The sequence below is a fragment of the Mytilus galloprovincialis genome, chromosome 7, assembly GCF_965363235.1.
Source record: "Mytilus galloprovincialis chromosome 7, xbMytGall1.hap1.1, whole genome shotgun sequence".
Lineage (NCBI taxonomy): Eukaryota > Metazoa > Mollusca > Bivalvia > Mytilida > Mytilidae > Mytilus > Mytilus galloprovincialis.
Genome location: NC_134844.1, coordinates 79,072,445 through 79,089,984, shown reverse-complemented (window position 1 = coordinate 79,089,984; position 17,540 = coordinate 79,072,445). Strand labels below are relative to the sequence as shown.

Sequence of the window (17,540 nt, the reverse complement as noted above, 5' to 3'; positions counted from 1 at the left end):
GTGATATTATCTCAACCCTCCCCATATACCTCTAGTCAATGATACATATATATTTATACTATTTTGTTTTATTTATTGGAATATGATAGCCTTATATTATAACTCCTTATCATTATCCCAACTCTCAATGAAGCGTCTTTGTCAAAGAATCTGCCTATAGGAAATATATCAAAATAAGGATAAAGGATAGAATTTTTACCTCCCAATTGAAAAGTGAGGACACGTTAGAAAGGGACAAACATTTTGTGTCGGAATCAATGAATTACCTCATGTGTATGGTCTGTAGCGGGCAAAAAAAAATATGACTGCATGATTCACACAGCAGGGGCGGATCCAGCCATTTTAAAAAGGGGGGTCCTAACCCAGGACAAAGGGGGGATTCCAACTACATGTCCCCATTCAAATGCATTGATCGTCCAAAAAAAGGGGGTCCAACCCACGGACCTCCCTGGATCCGCCACTGCACAGATATGCCCTTCTGCAATTGAGGATAGAAACCAGATATCGTGTTAATAATCCACATTTTTTTTTAAACACGTTGCATGCGGTTTTGATCGTTTTATTTTTGCCCTAAGTAAAGAAACAGGACAACGATCCTTTAAATTATCAAGTCTTAATTTAAATTTTTAAGTGAAACGTAGTAATAGGGATTATAAGATATTTTGATTAAGAAGAAGGCACTTGAATCATACCTTTTTTTAATGGGGTTGGGGCTAGGATGAAAATTTTTCTCTTGCACTTTTTTCGTGTTTTTAGTTTTAATCTCTGTCCTGCCTTTTTATATTTTACTCTATTTGGTCCTTTTTTATCTATTAGTTTATCCCGACTTTTTTTTATTTGAATTGTCATCCTGCCTTTTTTTGGCAAAGTATCTCATCCTGCATTTTTTTTTAACTCAAAACTTCTGTTCTGTTTCTTTTCAAATTTCATCTTAGCCCCCACCCCCTTAAAAATCAAATGGTAGCTTCCGTAGATGGTATTCACATATTCACATATTGTAATCAATCCTTAATACGGTTCTTCTGGTGATCAGTTGAAGTATGTTTCAATAAAAGGGAAGATTTGAGATCCCAGGGAATCAGTTTTACCACATGTTTAAGTATCTAAACCAAATGAGGAACCTTTCAAACGCTGTCTTTTCAAGACGTTTGTCACGTCATTTTTTTTTCGTCTGGAGAATTCTGCGTAAAAGAGAGATTTTTAAAAGGCTGTGTGGAATAACCATGCAAACAGGCTTATGAAGATTGAGTGCTACCAAATTGGACTTATCACCGGATTTGTACTAACGTCAGCAATATGACGGGTGCCACATGAAGAGCAGGATCTGCCAGGCCCGTAGTTAGGAACTTCTCAGGGGGAGGGGGTACTTAGACTCACGAACTCAACTTTAACAGCCACAATTCAAACAGAACGTTGACTATAACAGTGCTTATTTGTTTTCAAGGGGGGGGGGGGGTGTCGTAAACCCTCTGGCTACGGGTATGCCTGCCTTCCCTTCTGAAGCACATAATATCACCCCATGTTTTTGGTGGGGTTCTTGATGCTCAGTCTTTGGTTTTCAATGTTATGTTTTGTCTTTTGCTTTTTAGCCATGACCACAGTGTGGGAACGGAACTGTACGGTTTTCTACTAATTTGTTCATTCGGGAGACTGTCAAGCGGTACTCCGACATTTGCAAAATAACAAGTTGCTTGATGGAAACTTTGATGAACTCTTATGTTGCTATATAACGTTTCTGCTTCAAGTTTTGATAGCTTAAACATTCTTTATGTAAATATAACCAATAAAATGATAAGAAAGATATATGCATTCAAACGTTTTCCTTAGAATGGTGGAGCTCCGTGTAAAATGATCAAAATTGTCACACAACAGCTATCAAAAATGTCAAATAAACATCGAAAAATCAATGTTTGCTACCTGAATTTTCACGTGTACCTTTACTAATATTAGTCTTACCTATCTGAGAGTTTCAAAGCCATTGTCCCAGTAGAAATCTAAATATATTCATTTTCTCCATGTCGGATATTTTTATTGACTGTACAATCGCTTGCAAGTTTACTGTAATATCACTCGGAGCCTTCCTGTACAATCGCTTGGAGCTTTTCTTTTCATCGTTTGGCCAACTAGACTACTCCGAAAGGAGGGTAACCTACTTTACCTTGTTATGACTTCACGGTCCAGCTAGCAAGCAAGCTAGTCAAAGGTATTACTTTTTCCTACACACTCATTGCATTTTGCTGTAATAGTTTCTACTGGCATATGACTAATTATAACTCTTAAGTAGATAATGCTTACTACTATATCTTCTGCCACATTCATGATTAGTTTATGTTTTCCATGATACTTTTGTCATATAAATATTTGTTTAAACTACTACAATCCAATATGTCTGGCATGATTTATCTCTCCTTTTTCTGTTACGATTTAACAGTTACTTATTTGGTATTGTTATCATATTTTTAAAACCTAAATTGCACACTTAAAAGTGTTAATGATGTTTGAAGCTTTTATTTGAATGGACGCAGCCTGCATTAGCGGATCCGGTATGCGGGGAGATGGAGTTTTGGTGGTTGAAACCCCATTTATTCCGATTATTTTTTTTATTTTGTGGACGTTTCAGTGTGTTCCGTGGTTTGGATTCCCCTTTTGCAGAAAGGCGGGATCCGCACCTGGTCTGATATCGTCAATAATAGTATGATGATCCGATCATTCATCTGATTTTTTATAGTTTGGTCTTGTGCTGTGCTAGTTTTGGGGAGAAATGAGTGCACACAGACATTTTTAACCCTGCCAAATTCTTTATGTACCTGCTTCAAGTCAGGAGCTCGTAGTTCAGTGGTTGTCGTTGGTTCATGTCTGTCATATATATTTTTCGTAAATTGTTTTATTATGAATTAGGCCGTCAGTTAAATTCGAAAGGTATTGATTCTTATTTTTCATGTCGGGACCTTTTATAGCCGACTATAATAATTGCTTAAATCCATTTATTTTTTGAACTTTGACAATCATATCACATCTCCTTATTTTTATATTGAAGATATAAATGTGGTTTGATGAAAATGTTGTTCTTACTAAAAAAAAAAAACCAACTGTTTCGTTCGTTTGTCGGATGCTATAGTGGGGAATATTGAAAAGTTGCTGAAGTTGCTGAATCGTGACACTGATATAAAAAAAAATCATGTTGAAGGATTTTGTGTTTTCTCTTTCTTTCAGATAACAAGTCCTCTCCCATCCTTGATAAAATTTAATTTTACTGGAGCTTTTTCTACCAGTAGCTATAGCTTGTAATAAACAGACATCTCATTTGAAATTATACCACATCTTCTTATTTTAATATCATGTTTATTGACATATACGTGTCTTTTCTTGGATCAGTGGATAGCTACCACCATTCCACATTCGAATTCCTTGTTATAGTTACCAAATTAAAAAGTGTTGGGTATGTGTAGATACACCATAGGAGGAGCTAAATTTCACGAGAAAGCTTTGCTTTCGAGTGAAATTTAGTTCATCCTATGGTGTATCTACACATAGCCAATCACTTTTTTATTTGGTAAATTACATGTGTCAAAGTTAACAACTGATATCACAGGAAAGAAAATGTTTTACATTGTAGTTTCTGGCTAAAAGTGTGAGGTATCTAACATAAACCACATGACCATTTTTAATCTTCTGGTAAACCAATCAGAGGGTCGATATGGAACTGTGGTGTATGTGTCGATACCCTCACACTTTTTCAATGGAAAATCAGACAAACTAAGTACATATCAAGTTACAATATCCCGATCCTGTGAAGAAAAAATTTTGTTGTATTGTTCAAATATGTATTTATTATTATTTTTTAACTTGCTGGTAAATAATATATTAAGTAAAATTCAAAATATGCTAATTACCCTTCCAGAGAAATTAGTCACCTTTTCGGTATATATAAATATTTATTTTGTAACAGGATTATTTTCAGTTTTATCTTAGATTAGATTCTTAACATATTTTGTACTGTCCTTTTGTTTTTGTCTTGTATATTTATCCAGTGGCTTTGTGTTTATGTGTTACATATTTGTTTTTCGTTCATTTTTTGTACATAAATAAGCCGTTAGTTTTCTCGTTTTACATTGTTATTTCGGGGCATTTTATAGCTGACTATGCGGTATGGGCTTTATTCATTGTTGACGACCGTACGGTGACCTATAGCTGGAAATTTCTTTGTCATTTTGGTCTCTTGTGGAGATTTGTCTCTTTGGCAATCATACCACACCTTCTTTTTTATATCTATTGTACACATTTTGTATTTGTCTCTGATATAGTCACATTATAAGGGTTCCTTGATAGAATCTTAATTGTCAAAATGACTGGTTTTGTGCTTATTTTCACTTCAAATACCATAGATGAATATAATAGGACAGAAAGAAACAACCAATGCAATGCATATGCAATATATTTACTAAATTTGGCCAAGCAATTCTACAGGAAAGCTCCAAGTGATTGTACAGGAAGGCTCCGAGTGATATTACAGTAAACTTGCAAGCGATTGTACAGTCAATAAAAATATCCGACATGGAGAAAATGAATATATTTGGATTTCTACTGGGACAATGGCTTTGAAACTTTCAGACAGGTAAGACTATATGTCATAAAAGGTACATATGAAAATTCAGGTAGCAAACATTGATTTTTCGATGTTTATATTGACATTTTTGATCGCTGTTGTGTGACAATTTTGATCGTTATACACGGAGCTCCACCATTCTAATGAAAACGTTTGGATGCATATATCTTTCTTATTATTTTATTGGTTCCTATTTACATAAAGAATGTTTAAGCTATCAAAACTTGAAGCAGAAACGTTATATAGGAACATAAGAGTTCGTCAAAGTTTCCCTCAAGCAACTTGTTATTTTGCAAATGTCGGAGCACCGCTTGACAGTCTCCCGAATGACCAAATTAGTAGAAAACCGTACAGTTCCGTTCCCACACTGAGTTGCAAGTATGGAAATTGTTCGTGTAAAGTGTGTTCGACTCTTATTCTAAATGACTAGAAATGCCAGTTATCCTGTCGAACCTCAATTGTTTTCCAAAGGCACTCAGTCTTCCTCCGTCAAAACTGACCACCACGATACAACCAAGAGTGATGAAGTGGTGACGAACACTAAAAATCAATCAATCAAGCAATCAATCAATCAATCAGTCAATCAATCTATCAATCAACCTTAGATCGGTAATTTGTGACTTTTTTTATGTAAGTAGTTTTTATACTTTGTGACTCTTCTAACGAGGTTATTATAATATGCTCATACTCCACTGTCGCAGGTTAGGAGGAGGGTATAGCTACAAATATCTTTACCTCACAACATTCTATATTTCCTTTCGGTTTGCTATTTACAGGAATTAATGCATATATGTTAATTACATGTAATTCCCGGAAAACATACTTCTGGATATCTTTCATAATTATTTGGACTGAAAGTTTTATCATATAAATCCGAATCGCGATTTTACACCAAATTACACATGAAATACAATTTTTACATACAATCTACATCCCCCAGAAGAACGTTTCTCGAGGTTGGATCTCTTAATAGCCATTCACCAGGGAATACGAGGTTTATAGAATGGAACTATGGGGAAAATAAATTTATAGCAATAATGGGGTGCTAAAAAACAAAGAAATAGAGTATATATATATATATATATATATAAAAAAAAGGAAAAAAGGAAAAAGTAACATAGAAAAAAAATAATTAAAGAAATAATACAATAAAAAACGAAGAATCCCACATAGAGCCTCCTTCAAAATTCAATGGTATTTCCCTAGGTACTTTCCCGTATTTTACTTTTCGACAAGACTTAAATGTGCAACCTGTTATTTTTCACCAGCGTCGGACTCATTCCTCTTCTCCAAAATGTGGTGAGTAAATAGAAAATAAAACCATTAAACGCTATGAGTAAACTCATATATTGAACTATCAACCAGTACCTGATAAGTGTTACAGAATCACGAAATGCAAAATATATCAAACGTGTATTGCTAAGAGAAGGATCGTACAAAATGTCCAAATGCATTTATGAAAATTAACGAAAAAGAACGCGCATAACTCAGGAGTACAACAATATTTCAGGTGCATAATATGATTAAATTGAAATAAATTGTTTTAGTTGGGTGTACTCGAATGGGGTGATTGTGTGAGTCTGCTCGATTACTAGACCGAATTCTTCTATCCCTATAATGCATATATATTTCATAATTTACAATTGCTTTTTATCGAATTTGCTATTTGCTTTTTATTTGTGCATATTGTTTTGGGGGAAAATCAATAAAGAGCATATATAAATTAGGAAATATATGCACAAAAGAATTCGGTCTACTCGATTACTTGTGGGAGTGAAAATACTGATTACCCATTTTTAGGAATATTGATATATTATTTTTATGAGCCTCCATTTAGGGGAAATATATAGAGAAACACGAACAGACGAACAACACAAGACATTTGGTAACTAACAGATCACACATCAAGGACAGATCCAGGCATTTAAAAGGGGGGGGGGGTTCCAACAATAGAATACAATACAATACAATACAATACAATAAAATAATTTTTATTTCCCAAATTACAGGGCCCAAAAAAGGCATAAAATCAGATACAATTGATTTACATAATTGGTAACAACAACAATAATAGCGGCATATACATATATATTTGGAATATATGTGTCCATTCAAATGCATTGATCGTTAAAAAAAATTCAGTTTTGAATAAGAGGTGATGTGAGTCGATAGTTCTGGTCCGATTTGATGCGATCTGTTCGCGATTTACCTATTTCGGGTGTCAGCTTCTGTAACGTTCTGCTCTTCTATTCAGATACAGTCAGTTACGTTCCGATTGTTCTATCTGACAGGATAATCACTATTGGGTCCCCCGGATTGGGACTCTGGTACTTTCATTAATTAATGATTGATTGATTGTTGGTTGCTTAACGTCCAGTGGCAAATATTTCATGCATATTCAGGACGAGAACAAGTTCACAATAAATACAAAAGGTCATTAGTTGATGGTTCTGATCTATATTGGATTTACAAAATATGGAATAATTGGCAAAAAAATCAGAATGAAGAAAAAAACGAAGAAAAATTGGCTTTAATCTTACAAGTAGAGTATAATATATGGTTCTTATATGTTAGGAAAAGATAATAATAGGCCGGAAGGGGGAGAACAGAGAAAAAAAATACACCCAAAAAATAAAATGATAAATAATGACTACATTCAGGCCCTCTTATATCATTCTATTCAGCGGTAGTCATCGTTAATAACCAATACAATCATGATACTAGCTTCTGTGACTTGAAGGTAACACAATCATAGAGGTATAATGGAGGATATGCTGGTTTTTGTGATGCTGTGCCTTACCATAGCATGTGAATGCTGCATAGAGGACAGGATAACAGCTTTAGAATCGAGAATGTTTTCAATAGAGCAATTGAAAATAAGAATATCGTCACTTGAAAGAAAGCGTGAGTTATCTGTACTTGTTATATTTATATTTGTATGGTACTTCGTTTATTGTTTTGTTACACAAATATTGACTTCGTTGACTTGACACCGAACACTTTGTTTTCTGTAGTGATTTTAAGATTTAAACACAATGTTAACGGCTTTACCGAAAAATTTAAAAATGTTTACCTATTATATCTGTTTGTTTTGTTCTCACATCGTGGTCAATATAATACATCATACAAGTGAGAGGTTTAACTAGCTGTACAATCAGGATTATCCTCCATTTTCTACATAAAAATTCATAGAAATTTATGTTTTTATGCCCCATAATGGCATTTATGGGCGTCATGTTATCTGGTCTGCGCGTCAGTTCGTCCGTCCGTTGGTCCGTCCGTACGTCCCGCTTCAGGTTTAAGTTTATTTTATGAAGTTGAAGTCCAATCAACTTGAAACTTAGTCATATGTTCTTAAGCTTATGATATGATCTTTCTAATCGATCAATTTTAGTTTCTAGTTTAGAAACATATTGAATTATGTAGACTAGACGGTATCTTCGATAAATTAACCAAAGTCTCAATCTTGTTTATCTTTAAAACAAAACAAATATAAGAATATCTCATCACCATCAACTAACAAAAACCATCAATCGTTTTATGGTTAATTATAAGTACAGTGTGTTCCCAATCTAATTAATGTTGATCTCTGATTATGTTATACTACATATGAGCTCATACGTAGTATAACGTAATCAGAGATCAATATTAAAATATTAACCAAGTTACCAACATCTGAAAATAAAGTTACGGTCAGTCTTAGACTACTTAGTTTCGATCAAAAAGTTACGGATGTCTTATGCTTTTTTAAAAGTTGGCCTTGCGCTTTAGTGAACTCTAAATTAACAAACTGATGGTAATTACTAGTTATATTTTTATTCAGTAATCCTATAAATATTTACATTCTGCATGAAACACGTCGCAATTAAAAGGTACATTTTGTATGTATTAAATATCAACGAGTTTAGAGTCCGCCATCTTGGGCCGTTTAAGCACAGTGATAACGTAATCAGAGATCAATATTTTAATTAAATTGGTGTATTCCCTGTACGATTATTTGAAGACCAATCGGGTAAGACTTAGTCGACTAGGTTCAATCCACGATTCTTAACATAAGAAAATGCCTGTACCAAGTCAGGAATATGACAGTTTTTAGCCATTTGTTTGATGAGTTTGTGCTTTTGATTTTGTTATTTGATTAGGAGCTTTCCGTTTGGAATTTTCCTGTGAGTTTGGTATAATGTTATTTTACTTTTATCGTATGATAAAATGACAAATCATTTCATTTCCATTTTTTTTCCAGTCCACTCAGCGCAACAAATGGGTTGTAAGTATTGATCTATACTTTTAGTTAACGGATCTTCTTACTTTGATAAAACTGTGTACCGTTTAGGTTCAACAAGAGGAATTGGCAAATACAGACGATTTTATAATTATAACGCAAGATCCCAGTACAAACAAACCATGTAAGGTCTAAATCGCGCACGCACCTTTAGATCAAGCATTTATCAGATATAGAGCAATCCGCTGATGATGGCGCAACATAGAGAGTAAAGGAGTAGGTTCAGTAAGGTCCTTTTTTGGCCCCAAAATATAGCAGTTTTACAATTTTTTTGGCTATTTTTTGGAAAAACGAATGCTTCTGCTACATAAGTATGGGCTGTTTTTGACAATACAATGCACATATGTCATAAATCGTGTATAAGCATCATTAAGTCATGCTAAATTACTGTAGTCTTCACCATTTTAGCATTTCAGTTAAATTTTAGACGGTTTCTGTCTTAAATGAAAGTAGTTGCATTTGTGTTAATTCTAAATATTGAAATGTAAGTTGTATTTGATGATAATACATAACATAATATAAAGGTTGAGGGTGAACATGGATGCGGCCACTTTCATTTTTGACAAAGAAACATCTGAAAATTGACGTTTTTTTGCATATTTGATAGATTTTTAACCGGATTTTTGTGACAAAAATGTCGGTTATTGATTTGGGGATGTACGGCGGGCGGTCGGGCGGGCGGCATACAAATGTTGTCCGTGCATTTACTCATGAACCGTTCATCCAAAGCTTTTAAAATTTTAATATGGTGTTACTGACAACAAAATGAAGGTCAAGTTCAAGAATGACGGCGATTTTGACTTTTACCGTTCAGGAGTTATGGTTCTTGAAAGATTGAAAAATGGCGTTTCCAGTCGTGTCCGTGCATTTACGCATGACCTGTTCAACCAAAGCTTCCCAAATTTTAATATGTTGTTACTGATGAATAAATGGAGGTCAAGTTCAAGAATGAGGATTTTGACTTTTACCTTTCAGGAGTTATGGTTCTTGAAAGATTGAAAAATGGCGTTTCCAGTCGTGGTCCGTGCATTTACGCATGAACTGTTCAATCAAAGCTTCCCAAATTTTAATATGTTGTAACTGATGACAAAATGGAGGTCAAGTTTGATAATGTCGATTTTGACTTTTACCGTTCAGGAGTTATGGTTCTTGAAAGATTGAAAAATGGCGTTTCCAGTCATAACCGTGCATTTACGCATGAACTGTTCAATCAAAGCTTCCCAAATTTTAATATGTTGTTACTGATGACAAAATGGAGGTCAAGTTTAATAATGTCGATTTTGACTTTTACCGTTCAGGAGTTATGGTTCTTGAAAGATAAAAAAAAATGGCGTTTCCATTCATGTTGTTGCATTTACTCATGAACCATTCAACCTAAGCTCTTTCAAATTTTAATATGTTGATACTGATGACAAAATGCAGGTCAAATTTGATATTGACGATTTTCACTTTCACCGTTCATCAGTTCTTGTGATATTGCCAGGACACAAATAAATGTTAAGGCAGCAACCATTTGATTTTCTGCACCCCCCCCCCCCCCAGAAAATCAAATGGTTGCTGCCTAATAAATCCGGTTTGCTGTCGTTGTGACAGCCTCTTGTTCATATTTAAGCTTGAATCGGGGCGTTCTTAATGACTAAATCAGTGAAAGTCTTTCACATATTAAACTAATTAAATCAATTGAAATAGACACTTTTAAAAGTGTTTCAAAAGTGTCCAAACTTTTGTCAGATTGACCTGAAATTTGAGGCCATAATCGGCCCTTACCGGACCTACTCATTTGATTTGCCGCCCTTTAAATAAAAGCAAAGTTTTCAGAGATAATTTGGAATGCGAGATTGATAGAAAAAAAAACAATCCCTTGTTTTTTCCGCAACCATTGTTAGAATACATAAACATTCACAAATGTATTTATCACAAAAAGATTTAATATAACAAAACATTTCTTGCCATTTTAACCTTAAATTGTTTGGTCAAAGCCATGATTGGATCCAGATAAAAAAGAAATTAAATGAATTACAGCAAAAAATATGTTCCTTTTTTCACCCTTCTAACAGAAGATGCTAAAAAGGCCGAACCGTGCGGTGAGTCATAGTTGTTAATTTTAATTGTGTCTTTTGGTACATGTATCTTGTGGAGAATTGTCTCAATGGCAATCATATCACATCTTCTTATTTTTATAAGTTGAGAAGAATGTTTGGGAAATTTCTTTCTTGTAATATTTTTAGTGAACCATATTGATTGACATGGACATTATATGAACAATACATTTCTGTACATCAATAGATGACTTATTCTAGGTTTATGAAGGACCGTATTAATTAAAATGCATTTTTTTTTTTGGTTAGTTAAGGAATGACTACATGTAATATTTTTTTTCTGTCAATGAAGAAATAACATAAAAAATGAGATGCAAAATAAATAACCCGCGTGTTACTTCGAATAGACAGAAAGCAATTACATTCATTCCTTATAATTTATATCTATATTACATTTTAAGCCGGGTTGAATATGGTTTCTCGTTAACAATCTGCTGTATCACCCTTTAAGACATGTATTATTAATATAAGTTTTACGTTTTTGGTTCAGCTCCCCGCCATAGGTGAACCCGTTCCTGCAATATTACCGAAAAGGTTATGTTCTTTTAAAATACATTCATATATATGTTCTTATGTTTGCAGGCCAGTCTGGTGTTGTAGAACTTGGCGAATCTCCACTGCCGAACAAACAAGTCTGTCACATAGTAAGATTTCATAGACCATTTCTGAATATTCCTGCAATTGTGTGTGGACTGCGGGAATTAGAAGCTGATAAGCATCATGACGTTCGCATCAATGCAATGCCTTTCAATGTGTCGACAACAGGATTTGCTATGAAAATATTTTCCTGGGGAGAATCATGTACACACAACGCTATTTTCTCGTGGATGGCATGTCCGATGATAACTTAACAATGAACAACTTAGTCACCGAACATTTTCTATTTTATCAATGGGAATTTTCAAAATGTTTAAATAAAAAAAGTGTTTAAAAGTGAAAGAAATGTGCGTTTATTTCAGGATTTTTAAATATACAAATGGAATTAACAATTGAAAACAAAAATGTGATCCCAAGAATATTCATGAATACTTAAAATTTTGTTTGATTTGCTGAGGTCTGTATCAGATGATGAGTACAAGGTCCATTTAAATTGTGAAATTTACATGCTATTAATACATAAATAATAAATAAAAAAATCATAATATGATTGATAAAAATAATGTAATTGATTCGACATTATACAGTGACATATTACTTCGTCCTTTGAATGAACAACTGACAATTCAATCCAGTGGCGTACTAATGCGGCTTCTTGCTTTTACCTGGTTTTAAATACCAGTATCATGTATTAATCGCAAAAGAGAGTAAATAGTAGGACTAAAATCGATTAGCATACTGTACCATATGCGTTAAAAGCATTTAATTAAGAATTGAATGCTTCTTTTTGTAACTTGATTGGGGTGTAAAAGCGTTGACCGAAGAACATTTTGTATGAAGCGCGGAAATATTGTATCACCTTTTGTATTCTAATAATTGGAACACAAAACACGTACATAAACACACAAAACAAAACAAAAACATTTTTAGAAATGCTTCGTACAAAAATATCAAGTACAAGTATTTGATATTTTGGAACACCATCTCACTATATCGAGGCTTTTATTTTTCTAATGACATAAACACGATAGTTGAAATCTCTTCCAATATTTCTTCTGTTGTGGAACTTGGAAATTCGCGCCTACCGAACAAATGTCTGACCATAGACCACAACTAATTTACACATTTTAATTGTTTGTTTCGCCTAGACGGAGTTAAAATCCAGACATGCATATGATGTTTCTTGTGTCTGCGGCGTCGTCAACATCATTGTCATGGAGATTGATTGGCCCCGCTGCAGCAGTCATTGTATTAGCTATGAAACTTTTACATATAGTTTGCATCTTTAAGTTTGTGATTAGGTCAGTTTATGATAATCATTTTTGTCTAGTGATAGGCCAATGATATTTGGTATGCAGTTGCACATTAGTGTTGACAGATATCTCATTTACGTGGAGAATATTTTGTCCATCCCACATGGTCTATTGACTTTGAACTTTTGCATAGTTAACATACCGGTATATAGATATAAGAAGATGTGGTGTGAGTGCCAATGAGAGACCTCTCCATTCAAGTCACAATATGTAATAGAAAAACTATTAAAGATTAAAGTACGGTCTCCAACACGGAGCCTTGGCTCACACCGAACAGCAAGCTATAAAGGGGTAAAAAAGGACTAGTGTAAAACAATTTAAACAGGAAAATTAATGGTCTTATCTATAAAAATAAAACGAGAAACACTTGTGAACCAAATCAAAAAACGACAACTACTACATGCAAACAAATTCAGAGGATTCAGTATTATATTAGTTTTGGGATTAGGTCAGTTTACTGGGAACCACTTCTGTAAAACCAAGGTCAATAATATTTCGTATGGATTTATTTTAGCATAGGCACGTCTTATTTCCATGGAGATTGGTTAACCATGTACCTTCCTTCATGGATCATTGACATATAAAAGCTTTTATATTTCAATGTAAACATTTGCATTTTGCTGTTAAAGGAACTAAAAGGCAAGACACGTGTTCATATCAATGTGTAATTACATAAATTTATTGAACATTTAGAAAACAAAATGTTTTTTTTTACATAAATAATGCCGTTAGTTTTCTCGTTCTATTATAGCTGACTATACGGTATGGGCTTTGCTCATTGCTGAAGGCCGTACGGTGACCTATAGTTGTTAATGTCTGTGTCATTTGGTCTTTTGTGGATAGTTGTCTCATTGGCAATCATACCACGTCTGCTTTTTTATATGATATTGTACAGTTTAAGTGTGTCACACATATATAAGAAGATGTGGTATGAGTGCCAATGAAACAATTCTCCATCCAAGTCACAATATGTAAACGAAAAACCATATAAGGTCAAACCACGGTCTTATTCTGACTGCTAGCCGACTAGTCTTTGTTTTTTTCTCCTTTTTGCAGTGTGTTTGAAAAAGGCATAGCACCTAGTACGTTGAACTTTAACAAAGTATTCCAACAACTCTTTGAGAAGTCTTTAGATGACTTATGGATAGCCAATACGCCAATTCCTTACCAACACCATTTATCCACCAAGTTTCACATTTTCTTGCTATTCATCCCAGTTAATTTACTTTGAATTAGTTCACGGATTGTATTTAAATTAATTTATTGTTTATTTGTTATCGTCCATCCTATGCAAGATTGATTTGTCACATGGTGTTAAGCGAACATCAATCAGTCGATCAATTACATGTAGCATATATTTGGCACAACGTTTTGGAATTTTGGTCCACAATTCTCTTCAACTTTTTTGTCTTTGTTTGGCTTTATATTGATTTGAGCGTCACTGATGAGTCTTATGAAGACGAAAAACGCGTCTGACGTATAAAATCATAAGCCTGGTACCTTTGATAACTATATTCATAATGTCTTCGTTCGTGTAAAGTGTTTTTGTACAAGACTTGCTGCATTTCAGTAAAAGTACATATGTGTGTCGTATAGCAAGAACAATTTAATTAAATTAAAACATAATTCGGTTAACGCAGGACTTAATGCATTTCAAACGTATTCTCTAGAGAATAACACTATGTGTAAAATGTTATATAATTCTGAGGCCATTGTCCTAATTAAATGCAGACAATACATATATATTTATAAATTTTATAAACTACGCATCAATTTTCAAAGCTGTCGGTATTTGTTTAAAAAAACCCAACATTTTATGATCTCATTGAAAGACAAACCCATATGCAAAGCATTATTAACTTCGGATAACACGTGGTGTCCTTCAAAAATGACAAATAAGCGCCATGATGGAAACAATATGGTATAAAACAAACAAACAATAAATCACAAAGCCGCCTTTAACAAAGTGACGAGAATGCTAACAACAAGTTCAGGGTGACCTTGATAATGGTTTGAATGGTTTCTGTATATGTGGACTAAAGAAACGGCATCTACGGAGAAACTAGCGAATTGTCAATTGTGTCTGAAAATGAAATGTACCAAGTATTGAACTAATAATACTCACTGTTCTTTGATTTCCTCCACAAATAAAACCTGAATGCAAGGATATATAACCAGGTTATCTGAAAATAGCGCTTAAAAAGCAACAATCAATTAAAACTTAATGGTATATCGGGGCCTTTTATAGCTGACTATGCGGTATGGACTTTGTTCATTGTTGAAGGCCGTACGGTGACCTATAGTTGTTAATGTCTGTGTCATTTTGGTCTCTTGTGGACAGTTGTCTCATTGGCAATCATAGTACCACATCTTCTTTTTTATATTAAAAACAAAAATTAGCCTTTATTGCATTATATGCGTCGATTGCGCTTAGTTTGATTTATCTATATCAGGAATATTTAAAGCCTTCTATAGTTGTAAAGCTACCGAAGTTTAAAGGCTCGAGAACGTAAGGAGCTACGTGTATAGAAAGCACATTAAGAGAAAAGTCAAATATATCTATATTAAATTTTCCTGAGAAAGTTGGAATAAAAGTTTAATCATCATCTGTAATTTCCGAAATTATCAAAGGAGATGTAAAAATAAGAATGTTTTCAATTATTTCAATAACAAAGCACACTAACAACATAGCTGACGACTAAACTGTTCATATACAAAAGGAAGAGAAAAAAAGCGTATTACTAAATGCTGCTTGCTCAGTATAGGGACAAATCAACTGCCAAGTTATCAAAGTAATGTAAAACGAGTGACTTTTGAAAAATAATGCTAATCCAATTCTTAAACCGATGCATGCATACATCATAAACAGTATTCTGTGAACAATTTTATAATTGTTTATGCACCCATATATCGTCAGATAAATATTTCACTTGGTCGGTGTTGATGTGCAAATATGGCAGCTAATTAATGGTCATGTTTTGAAACCGAAGTTACCATAATGTCACTTTTGTAAACAATCAACAAAGAAGCATTGACATTCAGATAAGCTCGTATATATATAACGTTTACAATAAAACACTGTTTATATCGATGACGAAGTGATATCTACGATTTTTGACTCACTCTCTGCCAATTTGGTTTATCAATTTAAATTTTCGTATTGCGCATTGTGATCACCTTTTTTCTTTCTTTCGAGAATGGTCACGTTGAGGTAACTGCTTACGGGGCTCCTAAATTTATTAGATTTGTGGAACAACTCTTATGTCAATAGACAAGTACTGAATATTTTGTCCGAAATAGACTTTTAATGTTTAAATCAGTGTTAATAATGAACAGATTGAAAAGTAAAATTTCAGATGTTAGTGGTATAACGAGAGAGCAGAACATTAAAACATAAGTCGTTTTTTACGCACGACTAAAATGATTTTCAAACGTGTACAATATTATGTAATTTTGAGGCCATTGTCCTATTAAAAACCAGACAATGCATCTCTTTTTATGACTTATGATTAAACTACCTATCAAGTTTCAAAGCGCAAGCTATTTGCTAAATATCATACATGTATATACATTTTGTACTTTTGAATGAAAGACAAAGAAAGATACAAATAAACTCATCATAGATACCAGATTTAATTTTGTATTTACGCCTGACGCGCATTTCGTCTACAAAAGACTCATCAAAAGACTCACGAAAATGCCATGATGTAGACAATGTCACTAACATAGTGTAAAAATCAAACAAAAAAACACACAAAAAATCACAAAGACACTTTAAACAAAGATCAGATAATACTTACTGCAAATTCAAGATGGCCTTAACTAGGCAGTGGCGGATCCAGAGAATGGCCTAGAGGGCGTGTGTTCCCCCTTTGATTGTTTTTTTTTTAAAATGATTAATCGGACTAGATTTCGTGAACACTGCTATTTCCCGTGTACTCTAATATTATATTTTTTGCGACAATTCTTTACTTATAAAGATATTTTTGCTGGAATTTACTGATTGTCAAAGTCATGTAATTCGCTATGATTGAGTTGACCAGTGCGTCCAACAAACGTCACTCAGTCATTTTGAAATTCAAATTAAAGTAATACATTGCTTAGGCTGGGGGTGACAATAATAACACCTTCAAAGTGACAAAGGATTGAGCAAGAATGTATTGACTTCTATTTCACTATTCATCAAACAGAAAGTAATACTCTATAGACTATTACACTCGCATGAAATACATGTCCACAGAAATATTATTTACCTACGAAAACAAGTTTAACCCCAAACGCCCAGCCTATTTTAAAATAACATAAATGCATTATGATTCCAAGTCTGTATAAGCTATAGATAGATTTAAACTCTAAGATACGAACCATTTGATTTGAGGAGGCAGTCTTAGATATTTGCGAGAAAAAAAATGACTCTGAGTTTTGCCTTAAACAAGTTCTGACCGGGACTGGATTGAAAACAATAATCTTGTCCACTTGTTTGCTATTAGAAACAAAAATTTCCAACAGAATTATTTAGCATTTTATGAACATGATGAATACAAACGGGCGTATTTTTTTTGTTGTGGCCGGGGTTTGCATGTCTGACCGGAATGTCTGTTTCGCCGAACTGATATTTGTTTACTTTTTTCAAGGCCTGACTG

At 33.7% G+C, this 17,540-nt stretch overlaps 1 long non-coding RNA gene across 1 annotated transcript; it reads left to right on the top strand.

Annotated features, from left to right (window-relative positions):
* Positions 1 to 5,798: 5,798 nt before the first annotated feature.
* LOC143081986 (uncharacterized) lies at positions 5,799 to 11,926 on the top strand. Its single transcript, XR_012980197.1, has 4 exons — positions 5,799 to 5,905; positions 7,347 to 7,510; positions 8,850 to 8,873; positions 11,570 to 11,926. It is a non-coding gene; the product is annotated as an uncharacterized LOC143081986 (long non-coding RNA).
* The last annotated feature ends 5,614 nt before the right edge of the window (positions 11,927 to 17,540 follow it).